This window comes from Anolis sagrei, chromosome 2 (assembly GCF_037176765.1).
Source record: "Anolis sagrei isolate rAnoSag1 chromosome 2, rAnoSag1.mat, whole genome shotgun sequence".
Taxonomy (NCBI): Eukaryota; Metazoa; Chordata; class Lepidosauria; order Squamata; family Dactyloidae; genus Anolis; species Anolis sagrei.
This window is the reverse complement of record NC_090022.1, coordinates 132,524,487-132,546,106: the sequence shown is the minus strand read 5'-3', so window position 1 is coordinate 132,546,106 and position 21,620 is coordinate 132,524,487. Positions and strand designations below refer to the sequence as shown.

The 21,620-nt window shown below is 41.4% G+C and overlaps 1 long non-coding RNA gene across 1 annotated transcript; it reads right to left on the bottom strand.

Moving 5' to 3' along the window:
* Positions 1–312: 312 nt before the first annotated feature.
* On the bottom strand, positions 313–21,158 carry LOC137096406 (uncharacterized). Its single transcript, XR_010909447.1, has 3 exons — positions 20,617–21,158; positions 19,992–20,363; positions 313–868 (listed from the first exon to the last, which is right to left on the bottom strand). It is a non-coding gene; the product is annotated as an uncharacterized lncRNA (long non-coding RNA).
* Positions 21,159–21,620: the final 462 nt, after the last annotated feature.

The window sequence follows — 21,620 nt, the reverse complement described above, 5'->3', positions numbered from 1 at the left end:
GACAAGCAGGTGCTCGTGTTATATCCCCAGCAACTGCCTTTAACATGGTGTCCAGAGCAGAATGGAGCAAAATGACTTTGTCTGCAAATAACTGAGCAAATGCTTCACAGCGGGCTGTTGAGTTGTCAGGGCTCCCATCCTGGACGGTGGGATTTAATAGGCCTCTGACAACTCAAAACAGCTCCACCAGACGTTTCCTTGCAGACACAATATTGGCTACCAGAAAAAAAATTCTTTGCAGCCTTTATTGCCGTGGCATATGCCTTTAGAAAGGCAACAAGACACGTTTGATTTGGCTCACTCAGATCCAAATGCCACATGCCCGCTAGACTCCTCTTCCTAGCAGTTCGAAAGCATTCAAATGTGAATAGATCAATAGGTCTATTACCAGTAGGAAGGTAATGGAGTGCCATGTAGTCATGCCGGTCACATGACCTTGGAGGAGTCTACAGACAACACCGGCTCTTCAGCTTTGAAATGGAGATGAGCACCAATCCCCAGACCAAATACAACTGGGCTTAATGTCAGGGGAAAGCATTTACCTTTACCTTACTCATAGGCGGTGCACATGGTGCGGTCCAGAGACTGTTAATCAAGATGGCAGACAACAGTGTCAGTGTGTGCATGGAACAGTTTGTAATGATGAACTGTCTTGTGAATGGAGGCATAAAACCCATGGATATCTACAGAAGACTTCAAGCACAGTACAGTGATGAGATGCTCAGCTGCAGGAAGATATTTGTATGGTGTAACTGTTTCAAAGATGATTGTATGTCCATCAGTGATGATCCTGGTCGTGGTGGTTCCCAGCCCACAACAGTCATTCCTGTCGCATGAAATGCCAGGTCCTGGATAATCAATGCATCACCTGTCATGAAATTGCACAAGAGATTAATCTTTCTACAGGAACAAGGAACACAATCATTCATAAACATTTGCATTTTTGAAAAGTTAGCACATGCAAGGTAACAAGACAGCTTTCCGCTTTTGACCGGCACAGAAGTGCTGATGTCTGCACTGAGGTGAAGGAGCGTTTTGACAGGGAAGGCCAGGATTTTCTGGATGGCATCATTACATGTGACAAAACCTGGGTACATTACTTCACTCCAAAATCAAAACAAGCTTCAAAGCAGTGCAAACATGCAGACTCACCACCACCAAAAACATTTCAAGCAATTGTGTCTGCAGATAAAGTGATCGCAAGTGAAGTAGGCTGCCCTAGGATTGTTCAGGCTACTGACAAATCTCTCTGCTGAAGCTTTCCAACCATTAGTTAAATGTTGGGATAGGGGCATAAATGTAGCAGGGAAGTATGTCAAAAATACCATAAATGCAGTTCCCACTCCTTGAAATGTGTTCTTTTATTTTATAACCTCAAGAATCTATGTTTGACTTGACCACCTTCATAGTTTTACAAAGTCGTTAGCCTTCATCACCAAAGTGTTATAATATTTCACCAAATTACAAATCCCTGGATTCTATAGCATTGAAACATGACAGTTAAAGTGGTGTCAAACTGAATTAATTCTACAGGGTAGAGCCATTCCTGAGTAAATTCTATAGAGAAGACCCAGTAGGATTTATTTGTGTGCTGATTCACTGTTCAACCATTTTGTTTATATTCGTTGGGATTAATCAAGAATATTCAGGTCTGAATATCTCACAACAGCAATTCTTTTTTTGGAGGGGAGGGGATCAATCATGTAGCCACTGTATATGTTCCCAAGTAAACCTGTCATGCCATACCAACATGTTACCCAAGATGGAGATATTCACATTAGGACAGTAGTTCCCATCATATGTCACAGTCCAGGAAGGTCCTATTTAGGAGAGGGCACATTACAGCCTCCTTTAGAGCAGAAGACAGGGGGTGACAGGGAAGAATGTATCACCCCCTAGACTCATCAAGTTAATCCAGTTACTTCTGTTAGATCTTATCAGCCAAAATGGACAAAGGGAAGCTTACATATGATGATTTGGAGCAATTAAAGCATCAACATATAACAATTGAAACTGATCCCAATACATTTGACAAGATGAAAGACTGGACACTTCCCCAGATACTTCTGTAACTGTGCCATTGCACTCTGAATACGAGTATCTTTCTCTCTGAATCACCTAGCAAATTGTGGGCTTCAGAGTATTGGAGTGGGTATTTGGAAATGACCATATCCATGACATCGACATATAGAGGCCAATGGTTCAATGAAATTGCCAACTTCATCAGCTTGTGAATCCCCCAGAGCATTCAGGAGTTTAGTGGATTCCATAAATCTCAAGGGAAGGATGATATTAATTAGTCTCCCATCTCTGGAGTCTTGGCCTAATACTTCATGAGGAAGTGACATGACAACCAAGAAAATTCCCCATGAAGTCCCAAGTAAGCCCAATTATGACAGCCCATACATAGAACGGGTTTCTATTATTATTATTTGATACACAACAGGATTAGTACACAGCAAACAAGATCACAATGCTGGCTTTTGTATTCAATCACATCCCAAGTATCTAGGACTGTGTCATGTATCAGCGAATAATGTGTGCCGAACCTAGTAGGGTGGTATAACGAAATTAAGGGCCACAGCTTGGACAGGGTGGTCAAACAATCCCACCTCTGCCACCAATGTAATATAATTTAGACTATACGTGACGTAACTCGCCGCTGGACACCACTGTAAAATAATTAGAGGCTGACCAAGGGTTAAATATATCAATGACCAATGTTTCTGGTAGAATTAGCTGCCACCACCTCAGCTTTATTGGACTGAGGAACCAAAGGTGTAAATGTGTTGTAGGTGAGGTGTGTTTGCCCTAGGTTCTTCTGTAACTGCCTTACTGGTTGACTGGACTCTAAAAGGATTTGACAGACTGAAGCTGACACCAATTAAAAGTGAACTAGAAAAGGTTTATTGAACTTTAAACACATATCAACTCAAAGAATGAGCGGTACAGAAGCGTAATTTAGTTAATAAGACTTAGTTATTCAGACAAGTAGTTCCACTGACATTAAAGCTTTTAAAACCGTGAGTTTCCTTAAACACACTGCTCTATTCTTAGAAACAGTATCACTTAGAGAACAGACCCCTATCTGTCTCACACACAGGGCAAAAAGCTCTCTTATACTTTCCCTAAGTATAAGAAGACAAGTCTCTCTGTTACTGATTCTGTTACTGACTCTGTTACAGTAACCCTAGCCCTTGTCTGTAACTCATTCCCTATCCTTAAGGCTCACTTTAAAGCTTTCTTTCCCTGTCAGACTCCTATTCTAGCTTCCTCTCTTAAAATCCCATCCTTCTGTGTCTGATGTCAAGACACTTCTCCCCCTGTCAAAAGCTGACAGCCTCTTTCCCTCTCTCAACCGACTCCTCCCCTAATTGCTCCAACCAATCAGGAGTTGGCTTGACTCCTCCTCCTGCTTCTGCCTGTCTTCCAAGATGATAGCTACTGACCTTCAGGCTTCGGCCTGGTCGCCTAAAAGGTAGATTTCACTACAGGTGGCCTTTTGCAGCTAACAGATGGTAAATTATTATTATTATTATTATTATTATTATTATTATTTTCTTGCCAATCTTATTTTTAATTTCCATTCTATTCTAGCTATACCACCCAAGACAGTAGTAGTGGTTTCTAAAAACATTTGATTGCATTTTTTCAATAAAAATTCTTATTTTAAAAAGAGAAAATTATTTATTCCCCTACACTTCCCCACTTCTCTTATCTGGCTTGGATAACCTCTAACACCATTTGTAAACCAATATGCTGTCAACTACCTAACATTAGTTAACATTGCACACTCTGTCTTTCTTCCCTCCCTTCTTGAAAGGATTTGTATTTCACCTTCAACGATTCCCTTCATTATCTGTCAAATTCCGACCAAATCTGTTGAGATATCCATTCATTATCTGACAATATTAAATGTCATCATTGTCATCATCACCTGCTCTAGTGGTGAATTGTAATGGTGAGTGCTGACAGAAATAGTACCAAGACAAGCTGACTGAAAAGCAAGATGCTGTTATCATCATACTTAGCGCCTGAAAACCCTGAGGAAAAGGTTCTCAAACTAAGGCCCATGAGCTGGATGTAGCCCTCCAAGGTCATTTACCCAGCACCCACCCTAAACTTTAGACTTAGGGTCCCCCTGAAATGACTTGAAGGCACACAACAACAACAATCTTAATTGTCCTAACTATCAGATCAGCCAAAAGCAGGCCCACACTTCCCATTGAAATTCTGGTAATTTAATGTTGGTTAAAATTGTTAATTTTAAATATTGTATTGTTCTTTCATGTTGTGGGGGGGGTGCACATAATAAAATATGTGTAATGTACATAGGAATTCATTTATGTGTTTTTCAAACAATAGTCCAATCCCCCAAATGCCCTCTGCCTAAAACGTTTGAGGACCCCTCCCCTAAAGGCGCTAGGGTTAGCCCTTGATGGGATACCAAGGAATATGACATGCTGTAAGCTATATTTCAGAGAAAAGAACTGGCAAAACCACTCTGAGGTTTCCTTGTCTAAAAAAATCCTATGAAATTCATGGGATCATTGTCGATAGGGGACTTGAAGACACATACACTACCATCATCAAGGTTTATAAATGTATAGATACTCTCATCCTTTTTACCTCCCATCTAGCTAGGGAGGTAAAAAGTGACCCGATCATAGAATCATCAAATGTTAAGAACAATTGGAAATAAACAGATAACTTAAAAGAAGGTGGAATGGCATGGAGTATCCTGAAGAATGGGAATGGCTAGCTGCATAGCAGCACTCCTGCAAGAAGGGAAGGGTGCAGTGAACTTGTATGGTTGAGACTGATAAGATCCTGGGAGTTTACGAAATGCTGAGCTCAGGCAGCCTCTGCAAGGCTTGCCAATTAAGTGGATGAGCAAGAACAGTCCCATTTGTGAATATTTGTGTCTCAGCTGAAAACAAAACTTATTTATAAATCACAGTTCCCCTAGTTTAGATGTAGCAAACTACATCTAATATTTCTTAACATTTCACAGCTACCGTGGAGGAGGAGAACTTTGCAAGCCTGAGGCTCATTGTATAAAATGCTAAAGCAGTTCTGGAAAACAAACAAAAAAAACTTAAATGTTGAGTTATTTTCTCTCTCTTCTTCCTCTTGAAATTGAGGGGGAAGGCTGAAGCTGTTTCAGGTAATGATTAGTCAAGTAAAAGTTAGGCCTTCAGAATGGGTTGCTGTACAAAACACAGATATTTAAATAGAGCCTGAATTTTGAGCCAGATCAAAATATTTGATATTATTTATGGTTTTATTTCCCTTCAATCAAAAATATATCCACCCTCCCCCAGAATAATTTGTGGACTACTCTAGATCTTCCAGTGTTATGCTTCTAGCCCAAGTATAGTCAAAATATAGGGTTCCCTAATATCCACAACTTCAGGTATCTATGGGGTGGGTGGGATTGTTATCTTGGAACATATTCTCCACCAATACAGAGACTGAACTGTACTATGGGCAAGTTATATTGCTTTTCTCAGTTATGCTGCTTTCATCTGAAGCAACCAGAACCCAGTGGTGCAATAGATTAAACCCTTGTGCCAGCAGGACTGAAGACCGACAGGTCAGAGGTTTAAAACTGGGGAGAGCTCCCTCTTTCAGCTCCAGCTCTCCATGTGGGAACATGAGAGAAGCCTCCCACAAGGATGGTAAAACATCAAAACATCTGGGCATCCCCTAGGCTATGTTCTTGCAGATGGTCAATTCTCTCACACCAGAAGTGACTTGCAATTTCTCAAGTCTCTCCTGACATGAAAAAAAAGAACCAAAATTAGACCTTACATAAAGCTTCATTCAAGGTAAGAAAGGCAGGAGAACTTCCTCCCTAAAGATGTTTATATCATGATTCATTTGTGTGACAGTGACAGTGATGACTATAGTAGGGCACAGACAGTCATGAGGGTGACTGACAGGTTCATTTTCTTATCCTATGGAAAATTTTATTACTTGGATACCCATTCACTGTGTTTTGTAGCACTGATAAAACTCTTGATTCTAACTCCCATTTTTTAGAGTGACAGAAATAAAATGGGTAAGGATTGATTTTCCCCCTGCAAAATAATGTTGCTTTATAAATCAATGGGCAAAGTGTGACTCATACCCTCAAAAAGCCCTATAATGATATTTTTTTCCAGACCCTGATCTTGATTCCCGAACAACCCAAAAATGGGGGAATGGGATCTCTTCCTGGACACATCCCGAGTAGACTGTTTTATCCTCAATGAGGTTGCAGTGCTCTCCAAATTCTCCAAATTCATAACCAGAAAATGTGTATTTTTTTATAAAAGGTTTTACTTATTTGGGGCATATATTGACAAATCTGAAGTTGTCCACCTATGCTATAGATAAATGAGATGAAGCAGGGTATGGCATGTCCTTTGTTCCAGTGTAACTGTGCTTCATTATTTTAAAAAGCTTTAAATTGATTTTCTAGAGGTTTACAAATGCTGCAGTTTTCCCTATTTCCTGAAGTTTTCATTCTGAAAACTAGGGAACCCTTAGTGGAGTGTATTGGATTTCTAAACACTTGCACACCCCACCCATATCCACATCCACACCCACACAGACACACACAGGGAGGGGGATGGACATGAAAATTAATCAATCCCCCTCTTTCTTTGAATTTAATTTGACATAAAATACTACCCACATTTTGATGCAAAGTACCCAGTTACCCTTCTGGAATTTTGTAGATTCCATAGAAAGGTCTTCCTCTCTTTTTGGAATAATGGTCCAGTAAGCATGCCAATCAAAGTGTGTCCTTTCTGAAAACCCTTGCAAAGAGAAATCCTATACTTGCAATAAAATACCTCTATCTATTCATCTCAAAGGAGGCAACCTTTCCTACAAGTTTCTCTCAACTATGTCAACAATTTTTAAAAGTTATTAGCAGACCTTAAAGGTAAATAGCAAAAAAATTAATGTGCCCATCTCGTTCACTTTTTGCAGAAATTATCCCTTCCTAGAGAACTACTATGCATCTAAATTTCAAATTATATGTCAAAAAAGATGTCCCTATTTGTAGATGTCCTTGAGAGGCACTCAGCTTTGGATTTCTGAAATGTGACACAAATTCAGGGCCCAAAAGAAAATGGGCTATTTCTGAACAGAGTTGAAGTAGACAATTTTCTTTATCAAAATTTGAACTGAACCTTCTGGAAAGAGTTATTAGTGAAATTTTCCTTTGAGCTCATCCCTTGCATTACTGTGTGTTTTGGGATTTTGCTTTTCCTTCAGAAATATAAAGCAATGTCCAATTCTACCTTTGATCTCTTGGTTCAAATGTCAGGTTATGACATCAGCTGGGGGTCCCTCTGACTATTGCTACCTGACTCAACTTGGGCACGACTCCCTTCTTCTAAGTGTCAATATGCCTGCTGAACATCCCAGTGGCCATAAACCAAGGTGCTCACATATGGCCTCAATAAGGGAAGTCTTTTGACTTTTACAAAGGACAAGAAATTGGTTTTCTGTGGCCTTTTAAGAGCTGCCCCAGCATGCTGTGTGCAGGGAAACTCCAATGCAATAGCAAGTCCTTTCAGTGGCATGCCTGCATAGTTGGGACTTATTGAATTGATTTTCTTTTCTTTTTTTCCCACAGCTTCTGATTTACAATTCATAACCTGGATTACATTACGAGCTCAGCCCTGCTGGGGTCGGTATGTAATTTAGATCGTGGAAATATTTGCAGAGCTTTCAATTCCCTTGACATCTGAATGAGTGAAATGGATTCCTTCCCTGGAGCTTTGATGCCAACCATACAAAGCAGAGTGGGTGGGGGCAGAGGAATCTAGAGAGAGTTAAACACCACATGGGAAGGGGATTAATATCCGTAAAGAGGAAATGGGAGAAAGAAATGCTCATGCTAGCCAGACTCTTACACGAGTAGCATTTTGGGTGTATCATTGCATGTTGGATGTAGGGCCACATGAATATGGCACACAATGCATACATTTGTTTTAAAAGATGAGTGTATTATTCTCATCAAAGGCGACCTCTCTGGTGTATATACATTGGTCAAGATCCTACATTTTCCCATTTAGAGGAAGATTTCCACAGGTAGACCTCCTTAGTGGGCTCCCATTTTCACAGTTAGGATTCATGTTTTGCTGCAATAGTTTCCCTGAATAGCCATCCATAAAGAATATGCCTGGAATCAGATATCTTCTGCTACCTTCTATTTACAGGTGGAATTTTTTCTGCATTATTTTGTTGCCATTGCAATTATCATTGCATCATAGTTGTCACATCTCCCACAGTCCCAAAGCCAGGATAGACACTCAATATTAGTAACCTGGGTTTTACCAAATTGCCAGTCTTGGATATGTGTGAGTGTGAGACAATAAGCCTGTTCTCAGCCATGGAGTTATAATAAATCCAATGGATAAGCTATACTGTTTCTTCTGCAGGGCTGAGGGTGCTTCTACACTGTAGATTTAAATCAGTGGACACCAACTATCTTGGCTCAATGCTATGGAAACATGGGATTTGTTGTTTAATGAAACACCGGAACTCTTTGGTAGAAAAAGCTAAAGACTGTAAAACTGCAGCTCTCATGATTCCATGGGATTAAGTGATGGCAGTTAAATGTGCCGGCAGGACTGAAGTCTGTCAAGTCACAGGTTCAAATTTGAGGAGAGCACGGATGAGCTCCCTCTGTCAGCTCTGGCTCCCCATACAGGGACATGAGAGAGGCCTCCCACAAGGATGGTAAAACATCAAAAACATCCAGGTGTCTCCTAGACAAAGTCCTTGCAGACGGCCAATTCTCTCACATCAGAAGTGACTTGCAGTTTCTCAATTCACTCCTGACATACACACACAAAAAGTTAAAATGGTGTCAGACTGCATTAATTCTAAAGTGTAGATGAACCCTGGCATGCACTTATATATTAATAAGCCAGTGATGCCAGCCTTTGTTGTTACATGCACGTCTTGAGTAGAATTCCATCTACCAATAATATAGTGTTTTGTTTTCTGATTGGTGCAGTAGAGTATTTGTTTTAGGACAGGAATGGAGAAAGTGTAGCCTCTTGGCCAGATCTGACCCATGGATACAACAATTTCACCCCATTCCCAACAGCCTAGGAATATCTGCACATTTAAGACTAAAAAAAACAATTTCTGCATGTTTCGTGTTGAGTGGTAGGTGATAGGGGGCCTCTGGGGTCTCCTGGGAGACAATAATGTTTAAGAAGGAAAGTGAAAAGCTGGACTCAGTCCTCCCTTTTTCCCTAAATGGGTAAGTAGCCATGTCTCAGCTGGCATCATTGACCAACCATTCAGTACCACATGGACAAAGGAACTCAGTTCAGCAACAGAAATAGTGCCTATTGAAGTGGTAAGGCCAATGGAATATAAGGTATAAGAATCCAATGCCTCATAGTTTTATTGTTTTTGCTAACTTGCTAAAACACACACACACACACACACACACACACGACAGACAGACAGACAGAAATATATCTCCCTGTTCATTTAAACTCCACTGTAGCAGTCAGATGGTTTCTCTGTGCTAATGTGGAGATCTTATAACTCCCAAGGAAGATATTTCTGCTATTTACTCAGTTTGCAAGAGGGAGTTATGCCATAGGACTTGGGGAAATGCAGTGGAGCCTATTTAATCAAAAGCAGTTTCTGGAGAGAACTTCTTGAGAAGCTTTGGCTCAGAACATAATCATAGAGATAAAATGATGAATGCTCAGCTTTGATTCATTATATTTAAAGAAGTGTGTGCCCTTGGGGGGCAGAGAGAAGTCACAATGGAACCAATCATGGATATAACACACTCACTCTGGGTCTGCACTCTCTTTTTCTTGCTATATGCAAAACATATGAAGACCAAAAGAACATCACGCATGGCCATCTCACCTCACTGGACAGTCTTAGCACATTAAAGAATCATATACTTTCTGTCTCCATTATGAGAGGAACTACAGTGAAAAACAGAAGTGTAAGAGTGGTAAGGTAGCCTGCAGATGGGCAAAATAAACTTATTAGCCATACATTCCCACACAGTTGCTCACTCACCCCTGAGATAGGGAGAGGCACTGATTTTGCTTATGTGTCACAATGTTTGGTACTCAACTTGTTGTCCTCAACTGAGTGATTATCACTACACCGTTAAAGCGTTTCTATCCTATTTTAAACTCTATGGCTATCTCCTGCAGAATTCTGGGATTTGCAGTTTAAGGAGGGGCCTTTAAAATTCTCAGGCAGAGAAGCCCTGGACCTCAATAAACTACAAATCCCAGAATTACACAGGAGGCAGCCACAGGATTTAAAGTGGAATGGCAACTCTTTAAAGCAGTGGTTCTCAACCTGTAGGTCTCCAGATGTTTTGACCTTCAACTCCCAGAAATCCCAACAGCTGGTAAACTGACTGGGATTTCTGGGAGTTATAGGCCAAAACACCTGGGGACCCACAGGTTGAAAACCATTGCTTTAAAGCAGGGGTCCTCAAACTTTTTAAACAGAGGGCCAGGTCACAGTCCCTCAAACTGTTGAAGGGCTGGATTATAATTTGAAAAAAGCATAAATGAATCCCTATGCACACTGCACATATCTTTTTTGTAGTGCAAAAAACACTTACAAACAATACAATAATTAAAATGAAGAACAATTTTAACAAACATAAACTTATTAGTATTTTAATGAAGAGTGTGGGCCTGCTTTTGGCTGATGAGATAGGGTTGTTGTTGTTGTGTGCTTTCAAGTAATTTCAGACTTAGGTTGACTCTTAGCAAAGGCCAGGTAAATGACTTTGGAGGGCCATATCCAGCCCTTGGGTCTTAGTTTGAGGACCCCTGCTTTAAAGTCTAGTGAGATAATGTCCCCAGATGCTGACAAAAAGCATGCATGCATGCATATGCAATCCAAATATAAATATTTATCTGTTATGCTCAGAGGAAACATTAATTTTGCAAGAATTCTTGACATATAAGCTATCTCACCTAGTACTCATGAAATAGACACAAACAACATCTTATTCAATAAGCTGGGGAAGAGAGACTTTGCTCCCCTAGATGTTTTGACATATAAACCTCATCAACCCAATTTGGCATGGCCAATGGTAAGATGTGCAGGAGGACGAAAGGAACCCTCCTCCCCTTATATAGCCTTTCCCTAAGTTCTCATAGTGTTTGGTACACAATGCTCTGGATTCTACTCATAATCTCAACAAGAGTAGATCCATTCAGTCCACAGGATTTACGGAAATATTAGCTTGCCATTCAGCAACCGATTCAGTGAGTCCACTTAATTTGGGAGTCATCAGTATTTAGGCCATAATCTTAATAATATTTATAGCAACTATGTCAAGTTGCATTAGTATCCCATTTTGTTGATATAGAAAGAGATAGAGACTCTGGGAGACACTGGTTTATTTAATTCATTGGTCTGGCACTTTATGAATGCACAGTTCGGGAGCAATTGAGGAAGGAACCTTCCATGATACTGTTTATTCACTTAATCACTTGTGTTGTACCATGACAGATACCCTGGGCCACAACAAGAAGCCCTCTGGGTTCAAGCACTCCTTCTGACTGAAAGTCAGTCAGTAGCCTGGGGGAAGCCACCCTATCTTAGGGCTTGTTTTATAGTGCCAAAAAGAAACACATTCATCTTGTAGCCACTCTGGACACACAACATTAATAACAATTTGTTTGGTTTGTATTTGATGCCTAAGGATTTTAATCTGATTAAAAAAAAAAAACCTTGTATTTCCAGTTTCCTGGAAAATCTGAGTTTTTTAGCTTGCGGCCAACCCTCTGAGACCAAATTGCTGCAGAGCTGGAGGAGGAGGGGTGGGGAGAGTTGGTGGCAGGTGGAATAAGTAAGTTGGAAAGACTATAAACCATCCTATGCAATAGGAATGAAGATATATGGTACCAGAAAGGTGATCAGCTCCTTACGCTTAAAAAAGAAAAATGTATATTTGCATGCACGGTGGGGAGCCACACAGCCACAGCGCCAAAAATCATGTGAAGAATCATGTGAAGAGGAACCAGAGTTGCTGCCAAACTTTGGGCCATCTGATGAGGTCTGTCTCCACAAGGGGTGGAAAGTCACAACAGCAGGGTTGACTCCTGGTGTGTGTAACTGGGGAAGGGGGGGGGGGTCTGAGCAAATGTCTCCCCAGTACCAACCCTGGGGTGGAAAAGGAGCTGGGCAGTGCCATAGCCACCAACAGAAAAGACCAGGTAAGGTTGCCAGATTGAACACTGGAGAGGGAATCTGCATTCTTAATTAATGTGTAGATGACATTGGAAAACATTAGGAAGAAACATCCTGGTGGTAACAGTCATTCAACAGTGGAGTAGTCTGCCTTATCATGTGGTAGAATCTCCTTCTCTGGAGCTTTTAAACAGAGGTTGTTGGAAGTGCTTTGATTGTGTGTTCCTGGATAGCAGAATGGGGTTGGACCTTGGGGTCTCTTCCAGCACTACCGTTCTAAAACAAAATTCCAGAAAATGCTTCTTATTACCTGTGTGCAACAACACTTGAAGAAATTTCCTCATCTAACCATTCATTAAAGGGACAGCTACTCCTGTTTTCAACCTGAGCATCAGTTGAACAACTCTAGCACCAGGTGAACAAAATGCATCACTCACCATCGTCTCAGTCTTCTCATAATACCTCTAGTTGGCTCCTATTCTTTTTTTTTCTCATGTCGGAGCACAAAGACAGTTAAAACCTGAATCAGAAGCAGTTGCAGCCACAATAGGCCTTAGCCCTTGCCCTGTCTTGCCAAGTGCCCAGAAGCTGATCATTATTGCAGGTTTATTGGTTGCTGGTTGATGTTTGCTTTTATATTATTGTTATAATGTTGTTTTATTTTGCTGATGTATTTTAATGTGTTTTATTTTAACTATGTTGATTGGGCTCGTCCCCATTTAAGTTGTCCTGAGTCCCCTTGGGGAGATGGAGGCGGAGTACAAAAATAAAGTTATTATAAGTGCTGCTCTCAGGCTCACACAAAACCCTTTCCTTTCAAAGGAATGCAAGAAGCATACGGGCAGCTGAGCATAACAATATGTGCCATGATTTGCCTAGCACCTTCCTTTATTTTTGGTTTCCCAAACCCTTCCAAGCACCTTGCGTTTATCAGCCTTGATCCCTAGTCCTCCGATCCCAGAATGCTAATTACTGGGTTTTTTCCTTCTCTCTCTCTTTCTCTTTCTCTTTCTCTCCTGACTTGAAATGATTTTTTGAGGCAGCTGGTGGCAAGGGAGTACAGCTGCTGCTAACTTATCCAAATGATTTATCTTAAGATTCATACAGAATTCATTGTGTGGGGAGCCTGGGCCTGTTGGCGTTTAATATTCATGTGAATTGGGAAGCTGCGTTAATCACAGGGTCCGACCGTTTGCATAGCCCTTTAATTGTGCTTACGGAAAATGGTGTCCAACCACTCTTTGCCAGCCCCTGCCACTTCTGTTCCCTGGGCTATTTACACTGAGTCCTTGTATATATTTTACAGCAAATGTATATATTCATTCCATTGAGAGGCTAAGTAACGTGGCTTAAGCAGGTGGCCTGTTTGAAATAACGCAGATGTCAGAAACTAGAAACAATGTTGCTATCAGCACTGGCTGGTCTTATGCCCTGAAGTTTGTAGTTATATTAACAAAAAGCAAATTGCAGTGATGCGGGAACTGATCTTAGCTTCCTAAGGGCTTGTCTCTACTACATGTTTACTAGGCTGTACACTGCCTTCTGTTCACTGTTTAAAAAAGGAAGAACAGGTGGAGAGGTTGCTAGTGGCTACCCGCAGAAAGTAAATTCAGTCTGGTATAGCAATTTAACTAGGACACTGGGGATCAAAGTTCAAATTTCTGCTCAACCGACCTGGGACATGTCACACACTCTCAGCCTCAGAGGAAGACAATGGAAAAACTCACCTGAATAAATTTTGTAAAGACAAACTCATGATAGTTTCTCATTATGAATACTTTGAGTGGGAAGTGACTTTAAGGCACACAATAACAAGCCACAGATAAGACAGCAAAAGGCAGAATATGTTTCCCTAAGAAAATAGAACATAACTTGGGACTTGTTGCTTAAATCCATAGCCAGCAAGATGGGTTGAAGCAAGGACAACAGAAAGGCAGTCGGTTACATGCAGCTCTTGCATGACTGACCCTAAGGCTCTTCCAGAATCCCCTGTCACACCATAAAATCCAGAATTGTATATTTGAAAGCATAATTTTGCTTTGAAACATGGCATGTACCCCACACATAAATTTGTCCACAAACAGATTCAAACTGAAACAAGTTTCCTGGAAGTACTAACCTCTTTGCAAACCAGGTGCATGTGGAGATGTCCTTTCTTTTAAACCAAAATGCAGGTGTTGTTTCCCTTTAACTTAGGGTGCCCCTAAGCTAAATATATCACTAGTTGTTCTTTGCAAGCTTTGTTCAAGGGTGTTTGTCTTTGCCTTTCTCTGAGGCTGAGAGAGAGTGATTTACCAAAGGTCACCCAGTGGGTATCCATGACCATGAAGGAATTTGAACACTGGTCTGTAAAAAAGTTACGTTTTTGTTATATCCCCCTTTTCAGTGAAGAATACAGTTCTGAGGTTGCTAGAGTGAAAACTGGAGAGGGTTGTCATACTTTTAATGGTTGTGTAGAATGGGGAATTTCATCAAGCATTGTTAGTTGTGCAATAGAAGTAATAAGCAGGACTTGCTGGAATTTCCTCTCCTGCACAAGTATTAAAGTGTGCAGTGGGATCTTGTAGCACACTGAGAGAAAGCCTCAAAGGTGCTAAACATCCCTTTGCCTACTGATATTCCAGATTAACACTGCTATGCAGGGCTGTATTCAAGGGGGGGGGGGAGTTAGGGGTTCAGGTTAAAAAAAACTTGGTTTACTCATGAATTTTAACTGGTTAAGCAAATCACCATGCTAAGTCTATGAGAAGAAAAAAATAAACAAGTCCCTCCAGAACTGAAAGCATTATCTCAAGCAAATTTTGGGAACTTATTCACACTGTCATTACTTGTAGCAATAGCTGATATAGTGGAAGCAACCAAGTTGGCTCACCCATAACTGGCAAGCAAAGCCTAAGGCATTGGGGGAGGGGAGGATTTGAAGACCCTCATGAAGGAGACCTGACTTGATGGGGGCACTTGACAGGGGTGGAGCTGCAGGCTATTGGAGGTTGCTCTGCCCCCCTGCTGTGCTCTTTGCTTCAGTGTGAGGTAAGAGGCAGGTTCCTAATGGGGAATTAGGCCTTTCCCTCCTTGCTTCCCCACTTTTCCAGATAGTAGGGTTCCCATTGCTATGCCTATATATAGGTCATTTTCAACTCTTAAACTTTTGAAAACATACATAAGAGGCACAATGGGGCAAGAAAGACTGACTGTACTTGCACTCTTGGGTGTTCATTGAAACTTATCAATGGAGCCTGATTTCTGTCCAAGTGTATTGACACAGTTTTCAAGTGTTTCCAACAGACATTGTGGTATTTTTGTAGCTATAAATTACCAATTAACAGTCATTTTCAGTTATTTTAAGACTTGAAACTGAAATAGAAAATTGGTTGAATTTAGTCTATATAAAATATAAAATGAACCATACTGTTTAAATTATTTTGTTATGGAACTACTTTTCATGATTCACTAAAAAAAAAAAAAAAGCTTTGACCCTGCTGCTATGTCTTTGGAGTGACAACTATGAAAGGTATATGAACCTCTCCAGTTTTCACTCTACCAATCCTATAAAGAGCTTGTAAGCTTCAAAGTGCACTGTATCCTATTGACCGTTCAAACTGTGCATCCCTAAATACTTACAAGAGATAAATAACCCTTTTCAAGCACCCTTCATTAGCAATATCAACACAAAAGAAGCTTTTACATGGCATAATAGTAAGGGTGAATTACATAAAAGTTCAAGGTTTTTATTATGTATTTGGAACAAACAGGCCTGGATGAGCACACAGGAAATTCATCCAGCAATTCAGCAAAGCTCAGGTGTTTCATCAGGATATATTGGATTGCTACATCATGCCCATCTAGATTGAGGTCTGAAAGAGCAAGGAAAAAGATAGCCACAATGAGGATATGTTGAAATCAAACATAGTTTCTGACATTACACATTTTGTTACAGGTGTATCTCACTTTACAAAGGAGATGCATTCCTGGCATTATTTCTTTAATAGAAAAGCTAGTACTGGAAGCAGAAATAATAGGGGGGAAATAGGGGTAGGTTTCTACACTATAAAAGAAAGAGAGCAATTTGGCATGTTTTAGAATTTTTTTTATTCAATACTAATAATATGTACATGTAAAATGAAACAACTGGGGCAGATAAACCTTGTATAAGATCCTTCTAGGGACCACTACCAAGCTTCTTGCAAAATGCTTGATTTTTAAAATCTTTCACCAGTCTCCATTTTTAATGTCACCTGGTATACCTCCAGAGCTCTGGCACAAATCTCTTTTGGAAACAGATTGGGACCGGGGACCCTGTACAGCAGTTTTAGGGTTCCATGGGAAATGCAGTCACCTTCCTAGTCTCAAACCTGTTCCAGACAAGTCAATGTAATCATCTACTTAACAGCAGTACATGTGAAAAAGATCTTGGAGTCCTTGTGGATAACAAGTTAAGCATAAGCCAAGAATGTCATGTGGCAGCAAAAGAAGCCAATGGGATTTTGGCCTGCATAAATAGGAGTATGGTGTCTAGATCCAGGGAAGTCATGCTACCCCTCTATTCTGCCTTGATTGGACCACACCTGGAATCACACTGTGTCCAATTCTGGGCACCACAATTGAAGAGAGATATTGACAAGCTGGAATGTGTCCAGAGGAGGGCAACTAAAATGATCAAGGGTCTGGAGAACAGGCCCTATGAGGAGTGGCTTAAAGAGCTGGGCATGTTTAGCCTGAAGAAGAGAAGGCTGAGGAGACATGATTAGGGCCATGTATAAATAGGTGAGAGGAAGTCATAGGAGGAGGGAGCAAGCTTGTTTTCTGCTGCCCTGGAGACTAGGACGTGGAACAACAACAACAACAACGATTACTTTATTTTTATACCCAGCTGATATCTCCCTGAAGAGACTCAGGGTGGCTTACAAAGCGACAGGCCCAGAGAGCACAGAGTTAAAACGAAATGTAATAAAAGAAAAACAAAACAAAACCATTAGAAACATATCGCAATAAAACATAACATACATGAAAACAGTACAATATGAGCAATAAAAGTGCAGAGTTCAAAGGGCTCTGGGTTTGTGCAAAATTCCTAGATAGAGCTAAGGGAAAGTGCAAAATTCAGTGGCAGGGAGGGGAGAGTAATATCCTTGGGCTTTATGATGTCAGGATTGTAGAGTGGAGGGCAATGTTAAAGTGCTGGAACTTAGATATTCTAATTCTTGGAACTGCCTAATCAAAGGCACAATGAAACATCCATGATTTTAGGTTCTTGCGGAAGGAGGACAGGGTAGGTGACCAGACTGTCACCTATCCTGTCCTCCTTCCGCAAGAACCTAAAATCTCCCTAGGAAGAGAGTTCCAGAGCCAGGGGGCCACCAACAAGAAGGCCCTCTCCCTCGTCCCCACGAGCCACGCCTGAGGCGGAGGCGAGAGGAGGGCCTCCCTGGGTGATCTTAGGGCTCATGTTGGTTCATAGGGGAAGATGCAATTGCAAAGATAGGCAGGTCTTGAACCATTTAGGGCTTTGTAGGTAATCACCTGCACCTTGAATTGGGACCAGAAACTCATTGGCAGCCATTGGAGCTGTTTATAACAGAGGGGTTGGCCGTTCCCTTTAACTTGCTCCAGTTTGTAATCTGGTCAGCAATTTTTGCACCAGTTGCAATTTCTGGGTCGTCTTCAAGGGCAGCCCCCTGTAGAGTGTGCATTGGAGTAATCCAGTCTGGAGGTAACTAAGGCATAGACCACCAGAGCCAAGTCGGACTTCATGAGGTAAGGGCACAACTGACACACAAGCTTTAATTGTGCAAAGGCTCTCCTGGCCACTGTCGACACCTGAGCATCAAGTGTCAGTGCAGAATTGAGAAGGACACACAGACTGTGGACCTGTGTCCTCAGAGGGAGTGTAACCCTGTCGAGCACAGGTTGCCATCCTATACTCTGATCGGCTGAATGACTGACCTGGAAGACCTCTGTCTTGTCAGGATTAAGTTTCAAACTACAGGAAAAGAGATTCCACCTGAACATTAGGTAAAACTTCCTAACTATGAGAGTGGCACTCTCTGCCCCAGACTGTGATGGAGGCTCCTTCTTTGAAGGCTTTTAAGCAGAGGCTGGATGGCCATCTGTCGTGGGTGCTTTGAACGTGATTTTCCTGCTTCTTGGCAGGGGGTTGGACTGGATGGCCCATGAGGTTTCTTCCAACTCTATGATTCTATGACCCTCACAGTGGACAAACCCAAATGGTCAGTGTAGATGTGCCCCTTACTGTTGGATGTTTTGTTAGCATTGCCTGTAATGTAAACAGGACGTGTTTCTTAAGACCCAAATTGTATATTTCCAACTTTATAAAGCTTGAGCCAAGAGGAGGGAATTGTAACTTTAATCTTAAACCAAGAGGGGTTTTTTTTGGGGGGGGGGGTTGGGGGAGTGTCCTTTACATGAAATTGAATATAGCAGAGGTTGAAACAAAACGTCTTTAGGGATTCACCTTTTATTCAGAAACCAATAATGAAATTCACTCTTCTGAAACTTTTCAGCTCATATCTGAAACAATTCTGTATTCCTTCTTGTCCTTTGTCATTTATCCTTTATAAGTGTTTAGATTAGAAGCTGCTCGAAGAAGGGACTTGTCCTGTACTGTGTGCCAAAATTGAACTCAAGCTGCATTCATGGAGTAGAAGATACCAATGACAAAGGAAACAAACTTATATTCAAACATTTAGCTGGTTCAGGTTCTTCATTTGTGGAATATGCCTAAAACTACTTTGGATTATTTGTTCTCATCTTGTCTTGAACGGTGGGGAAACAACTGAGACATGGGCCACTAGGAATCTGAAGCCCTGGGCATGAGCCCGCTTTAGCACTGTTAGGATAACTAGTTAAGGATAACCACGAGGTCTCTTCCAACTCTACGGGCCCTTCCACACAGCCATATAACCCAGAATAGCAAGGCAGACAATCCCACAATGCTTTAATCTGGGTTATCTAAGTCCACACTGCCATATATTTTTGTTCAAAGCAGAAAATGTGGGATTTTATTCAGCTGTGTGGAAGGGGCCTATGATTCTATGTAGATTCATTTTACCTCTACACTCTTCTTCTGTCAAACTACACAATCAGGGTGCTTTAGCAATGCATTACTCCTACTGAGACCCCTTATGCATTGTCCTTATATCCCAGGGTCTGATCCCAGAATATCCATTTATCCTAGATTATCTGGCAGTTTAGATTCATATAATCCACTTTAAAGCAGATAACCTGGGATATAAGGACAGTGTAGAAGGGGCCTAAGTCATTGAAAATGTGTATTTTTTTCACACTAAAATATTATATTAATGACCCTCTTTTCCCTCCTTAAACATTCACAAGGAAATCTCTTACAGAAAAGCCACAGGTCATCCCTCTCAAACTCCTCTTAAACTCCTTTTAACCCATTTTTCTAATTTCTGTCATTTTTTCCTCTCTCTCTGCCCTTATAGCATCATGTCCCATCATCCTACCATTCTGCTGTCAAAGCACTGCTATGGTTGGAATTTCTAAAATTTGTTTAGAGAAATGAATAATGGAATGAGGAGTAGGGTAGAGAAGTCAGTAATGATACCATTGTGGCAAATTTAAAAATGTGGAAATTATACTCTTAAAATGCAATTTTTTTCACCCTTCCTACTGCTTCAGAAAAGTCCTGTTCAGCTTCTCAACTTTCCCTTAAATCATTTTCAACTTATCTGCCTCAGAACCACAGACCCTACAACTGTTGTCAAGATGAGACCTAACTGGTATCAAGTAAGCAGATCTATTACCTTCTGTCTGTTATCTCCCATGACTTCATTAGCTGCAACTGCTTTCCTGCCAGAAAGGAAGGCCAGGAGAGGCAGCCTCATGCCGCGTGTATTGACATGTTAGTTTATCCATGCGTAAGGACGGCTGTGCAGTGATCTGATCTGCAGCTCACTCCGTAGTTTTCCACTTGACTAGTCCTTTCATACAAAAGGCAAGACAAGTCAGTCTGCATCTCTGCCAAATCCCCCGGTTGCATGAGAGACATGGAGACTCTTCAGAACAGTGGCAGCAGCAGGCAAACCCAGTAGGTGGGAAGACACTCGCTGAACCTCTCGACTTCTGTGCAATCAAAGCAAATGGTGGGTGAACACCCAATTGTGAGACAGTCACTCCTGTGGAACAAAATTCATTAGAAGCTCCTGAGTGAGCTGATATACCATCTACAGTAGGTAATTTTGAAATATTAGCATCATATGGGCAAGCAACTGCTCAGTGATCCTGCTCAATCCATAACGGTAATTTTTAATATAACAATAGCTCCCAACAAGGCAGAAATCATATTTATTGATTCCTAGCAAGACAGCATCTCATATGATGTCACCAGCATGTGGCTGGGAGGAAGCTACTTGCTAGTGGCTTACTTACTTGGGTGATCCCTCGTAGCCCAAGGATGATGGCCTCCAAGTGTAGTGTCTTGGCAGTGGGTCTGTAGGTGGCTGTGGAGCCCTTTTCTTGATCCGCATGTTCTCCTGCAGTGAGGACATCAGTTTCCATGTGGAAGCCGGTCACGGTCAGGGTTGGCTTGACACGTCTTCCTCTTGGCACATTTCTCCCTTTCACCCTCCATTCATGCCACTTCGAATTCTGCAGCACTGCTGGTCACAGCTAACTTCCAGTTAGAGCGCTCGAGGGCCAGGTCTTCCCAGTTCTCCGTGTCTATGACACAGTTTTTAAGGTTGCCTTTAAGCCCATCTTTAAATCTCTTTTCCTGTCCACCAACATTATGTTTCCCATTCTTGAGTTGGGAGGATATCAACTGCTTTGGGAGACGGTCTTCAGGCATTCAGACAATGTGGCCAGTCCAGCAGAGTTGATGGCGTGGGAGCATCACTTCATTGCTCATGTCTTTGCTTCTTCCATCACACTGACATTTGTCTGCCTGTCTTCCCAAGAGATTTGTAGTATTTTTCAGGGGCAACACTGATGGAATCATTCCAGGAGTTGAGTGTGACGCCTGTGGCAATGGCAAGCCCAATGTGCCCTTAGCCCGGTTGACTGTGTGGATGGCCACCTGACTCCAGAAATACTTCTTGGCTACACTGTAACAGCTTTGGAGCCCTTTACATTGGATTTATCGGGAAGGGGCAGATGCAGTCTGTGAGAAATAGCTAGACAGACAGATAGAATGACAGATGCCAAATTGTGTATCTTTGTACTTTGTCACTGTGCCAAAGAGAGAAGCCCTCTTTTTGTAATCTTTTTTCAATGCAATTTGAAGTGTCATCGTGATTTTTATTCTGTTAAAATGAATACACCGCAGGCTTAAAATGAAAGGGTCATCCTTTTTATGAAGCTACATTCATCTGTGGAACTTAAGTGACCGTGGGACATTCCAGAGGCTAATAATAGAATCATATTGAAAAATGTAC